Here is a 6000-nt window from a genome sequence, read left to right as displayed (position 1 = left end):
CATTCACTATTTGTACATTCTCAAAAGATTTGCATCCTTTACATACTATGAGTAACATGCGTAAGTAGTATTGCTCACCTGCACTCGGGCTAACATTATACACACGTCTAATAATATTTTCCCTTATTTTTTTTTATCCATGATCGAGAAGATGATCAAGAAGCTGTATACCACACCCACTTACAAGGGAAATCAACTTATAGCAAGCTATTTGCACCTTCATACAATTTATTAGCTCTGAACCATTTAATGAGAGTAGTTCTTTGGTTTCTATCTCACTTAACCATTCAATTAGAGTAGTTCTTTGGTTTCTATCATGACTAATTACATCACGTAAATCATCATAGTCATTTAATATAACATGATTTTGCATCGGAAGATGAACATGCAACCTTTGTATATCGGACTTTTCATCATGGATTGTTGCAAGATTAGGGTGTCCAGTTTTGTCCAGTTTATGCTAGATTAGGACAATGCTTGGAGAGCAAATTTGGGGGGGCAAGGTACTTCAAATGAGATCAAGAAAATAATAGAAAATAAATATGCACTCAAATTAAACTAATATAACTTAAATTAATATAAATTAGTCTAATTAATCAAAATTAATCACGAACATGATGAAATGATTTTAAAAATGATCTTTCCATACTTAAAGTGATCCAATTTTTTCTCCATAGATGCACCATTGCAAGAACACTAGTCCCTATAGGTTTTAGACGATTTACATAAAAAATGTAGTTTTAGTAATTAGATTATTAATATTTGTAGGCCTTCTGATAGCCTGGAAGAATTTTAAAAAAGATATCATTAAAAATCCAACCATTGGCTTTGCAATTTTGACTAACCACCACATTCTACTAATGTCTCACTATCTACCACTCTTTTGATTTACAAGATTGAGCATTTTAAGTGGTATTTATTGTGAGTACAAAAAGTGGCATATATTATAACACTTTAGAGATCTTGAAATATTTAAAAAAAATAGACAAATAGCTTAATATTTTCTCAAAAAATCAAGTTAAGCTCTATATTATGTGAAGATCTAAGGTCCAAAGTGGGAATCACATATGAGTTTATATGTAAAAGATATTAGCATTTTATGGAATTAGTCCAAATTTGGGATAGGGTGTATACATTGACTTTGTACCTATAGAAATGAGGACTTTCAACTATCTAATTCTTACTCAAATTATGCAACTATATTCCGAACTTTGCATGTAATGTTCCAACAAGAGAACTTGAAAGGAAATTCCTTCGTTAGCTATAAGAGAGATTAGCCACTAAAGGGGTAAACAAATGCCTGTTTTTTTTATTGTTTACAGGATGCCTGAGTGGACAAAACTTGGCACCCTGATCCTGCAGAGCAGCCACCCTCATGCAAATCATATTCGTATAAGTGCCAACTTACCTCTGATGACGTAGACATGTATCGTGCATCTAGATATTGACTAACCTCATCAATAACCCCATGTGTATCTTGCAACTCTATAGCAGCTCTATCATGTCCTTTGTATACATACTTATATAAATATTTCACAGCAGTAATAGTAAAGCATACTTCTATGTTAATATGGGCTTTGTATCTCGTAGAGCATACTTCTATATTAATATGGGCTTTGTATCTCATAGAGAGAAAAGGGTTATATGGAACAACCCATCAACTATCCACCCTATGATCCTTTACTTGTATGAAACTACCATCGTCTCGTCGCATATATAAGTTGGATACCCATTGTCATCAATGATAGTAGTGTGCGAAAACTTTCGAGGATAACGATGTTTGCAACTCCCATTAACCATGCAAGGAGAGCACATATTTAGTTCCCCACATGGTCCATGGACATTATAAGAACTGATTATGTTATGCAACTTAGGAAACATTGCCTTATCTAGAAGTTCAGCACAAACCAACTTATTATAGTGAGCAATCTCCATTGGTTTACATCCATTTTTCAATATTAATAATGTATGTGCATGTGGCAAGCCTCTTTTTTGAAATTCAGAACAAAATCCAACTACCCTTTGAAACAATGTTTTTTTTAATACCAATAAGTGCATCATATTCTTATGCTTCTCATAGAAGACCCATGCAGTCAAGTCATGTCAATCTTAGGCAGCATGACATGGTAGTAAAGCATTGCTTATTTCATCCCACTTAGGATTTCAAGAAGGTAATAAAGAGGTCAAGTTTACCCATCTTCTTAACAATTGTCATTGAATCTTGATACAATTGATGTATATATCGAGGCCCCCGGTATATGTAGATAGTCGAACTATCCTGTGTCCAGCAATGCTACCAGAGACTCTATTGAGACACCATTACTTATATTAACCATATCTGCAAGTCCTTGGTATACTTCAGCATGTAATGCTTTATAGTTATGACGTATCCATACTAATCTTGATTCTTCCATACTGCTATATGCATCAAAAATGTAATGTTGCAAAACTCGACCGCATAGAAGGAACACATTTGTATCTTCCCTTATTTGTAATCCATATGCATAATATTGCCATTGAGTTACATTATTTGTCTCCTCATTTGAACCTTGTCTATTTCTACCATGGAGAGGAATTCCAAAATGCCAACCATCCTCTCCTCGAGGAAACAGAAGAACATATAATAGAAGCATATATAAATGATGTAAGTTATATATTCTTTTTATAGTACCTGTGTGAGACATTATTTGAATCTCTCTATGACCTACATGAAAATCATCCCCTTGACTTGGCATGATAGCAGCTACCTCACTACCCGTAGGAACTAAGTATTGCCTTAAGGCTGATCGAGCTTCAGTGTGATGACCATTCTCAAATCTGCATGTGGATTGGATTGTAACGTTTCTCTTATTGTACAAAATGCACATGCATAAGGATTGTGTTCATACATCATTGTTTGTAATCTTTCAAGCACATTGTGATTTAAAGAAGGCATCCCATAAAGTCTATTCTTCAATTTATGCTCCATATCATATACATATAATTGGGCAAATTGAGGAGCCCTATCTCGTGTTCCATTAGGTATTATAGAGCCAGCACTATGATATGTAGTACCATGTATTCGAAAATTCAATATACCTTTCCCCTAGTAACTGAATTATCCAAAAGAGCACCTAGTGAAATGAATGTTAAGGCATTGTTATTATAAGGGCATATATTCTTCATGTATTCCTTACTTGCATTATCATCACCAAGTAACAGATTAACCAATGTAGGAGGAGGATTTTCCAAAGGTAGTAAAGAGATGTTCCCACTTGCACAACAGTATTTGCCCACATATTGTCAAAGCTTTCTTGATGCCTCACATTTCCAAATTAGTGTAGCACAAAATTGGCACTTATAAGCAAGGGCTCCTAAAGAGTTAAGAGTACAATCTCCAAAACATAACACCATGGTTGTTGGGTGTTAACGTTGTGAGGAAATGAAAATACACACCTTATAGAATGACGTTCGGATTTAATACGTTTCACATCGTCCACATCATAAGAAATAGGTTGAAAATTATCAATTTGACCAATCTCATCTATAGGTAGCTCTTTTAAGTCAAAAGAAATAGGCCTCTTTCCATATCTCAACTCTATTTATGTGTACATACTAAAGTATTAAACACACAAAAATCATTATTACATTCACATTTGCCATACCAATTATGAGTTATAAAACATTCAATGAGAGAGAAAAAGAGATAGAAAGTATTTTATGTTTGTTCTCTTCTCTCTCTCTCAGCAAACCAAACATATCGCCCATAAAGAAAACTCTTTATCTAGGTGCACACAAAATACAATTTATTTCTGGAAAAAAGACCGGAGAATGTGTGAGGTGGTTCTATTCTCTCTCTCTCTCTCTCTCTCTCTCTCTCTCTCTCTCTCTCTCTCTCTCTCTCTCTCTCTCTCTCTCTCTCTCTCGTATATTTCTTACAAAAATTAACTCTTCAACATTGGCATCTCATATATTTCTTACAAAAATCAACTCTTCGACATTGGCATCACATATTAACTACAAACACACAAATAGATAGAGAGAGAAAGGGCTACAATAAAACTAACCTTAAGTTGTAAGAGAGAATGATATTCCAAACCACCAACTTTCTAGCTATCAACCTTGTAACTGGCCTTTATACAATTACACACACAAACCAAAACAACAAAAAAAATTATGGTCTCTCTCTTTCTCTCCCTCTCTCTCTATTACTCTCTCACACAGCCCCTGCTACGTTTCATACCAAACACACAAAAAAGGCAAGATGAACTATTTGTGTGTTACATGTGTGTGTGTGTGTGTGTGTGTGTGTGTGTGTGTGAGAGAGAGAGAGAGAGAGAGAGAGAGAGAGAGAGAGAGAGAGAGAGAGAGAGAGAGAGAGAGATGTGTGTATAATAGCAAGAGAGAGTTACAAGAAAAGAGATAATGATGGGGAGATAGTGTGTGTATAATAGCCAAAGAGAAAGAGAACTAACATATTTGCTTATTTGTATGTGTGTGTGTGAGACAGAGAGAACTAATTAGCACATGTGTGTGAGAGATAGAGAGAGAGAGAGAGAGAGAGAGAGAGAGGGACCAAGATAGAGAGAGTGACCGTGTGTGCGATAGAGACAATGAGAATGATAACTTTTAATTGAAATTTGCATGGTGCATTGGATGAGTCACAAACAGTTACAAAGAGATGTGGAGAGAGAGAGAGAATGACATCCATTAATAATCTCAAAGATTAATACATCATTATCTTTTTGAGTTTCCTTGCCGGATTGCACTTTAGTATTTCCCAAAAAATGTAGCACTTTTTCTCAGAGCTCCTAAATGTATATTACCCACAATATAAAACTCATCTAGTAATCCTAATGTCTCTTTGATTAACAGGAGCTTAAGATTGTCATCTAGCCTATAGGAGTCTAATGTTATATAAATATATGGTGGATTAGCATCATGCCTATTTTTCACAAGACCTTTCCTCTAAGTACAAGCTTTCAACAAATTTAATAATTGCTTTAAATAAGTTAACTACAAATTAAAATATATTAAACCTAGATTTTTTTAAATATACATAAGGGCTATATTTTAATCTTTTTTTTGCCCTAGATGTATATTAGTTCAGGGATATCTATCATCCCATCTAGTAGCTTCGATAGTCCATGGCATAACCCATCCCCTATAAAAGAAATGGTGCTCAAACTCTCTAGCCGATTTTACCCTTTCCTCATAGGAAAGAGTTCTCCTCATGTGCTCAAAGTATGTGCGAGTCACCTCTTCCATCTGTGTCATACATACATACATACATATATAGTAAGATGTATGACATATGTATGTAGATGTGATATGTGCATGTATGTAACAACATATATATATACACATGTGATTTCAAAAAAAACATGAAAATAAAAAAGCAATGTATATGCTAAAAATCATAATACTCTCTCTCACTTATATGCTCATGGAGATTTTTATAACAATATTTATAAAATGGAAAAAAACTATATTAAAAAGCATTACACACTCTCTCTCTCCAAAATTTTGTTTATCAAATGAGATGCAAACTACAAATTGAAAATTTGATTTGCTTAAGAAATTGAGAAAGGAATGATTCGACGAAGAGGACGATTGTACAAATTGAAAAATTGATTCGCTTAAGAAATTGAGAAAATAATGATATGATGAAGAGGACAATTGTATGTTGAGTTGTGGAGTGTGATTGACCAAGTTCTATGCGTATATAATATACACACTCATCCCTTACCACGCATGATAACGTTGTCAACCAATAGCGTCACTAAATCAAGATAACCATAGTATAATTTACATCTAGGATATTTTGGCTATGTGCATCTACAACTTTCTCTCAGCTCTCTCTCTCTCTCTCTCTCTCTCTCTCTCTCTCTCTCTCTCTCTCTCTCTCTCTTGCATGTGTGTTTAGATGCCCTAGGGTGTAAGAAAGTTTGAGATTAGGAATCAATGATGATGGGTGGATTGTTTAGGTCACAATTGGTGATAAAATTTTATGTATAAGCT

Source organism: Cibotium barometz, chromosome 44 (assembly GCF_041138505.1).
Source record: "Cibotium barometz isolate CiBa-2024 chromosome 44, ASM4113850v1, whole genome shotgun sequence".
In the NCBI taxonomy this organism is placed as follows: domain Eukaryota; kingdom Viridiplantae; phylum Streptophyta; class Polypodiopsida; order Cyatheales; family Cibotiaceae; genus Cibotium; species Cibotium barometz.
Note: the sequence above shows the minus strand (reverse complement) of the source record.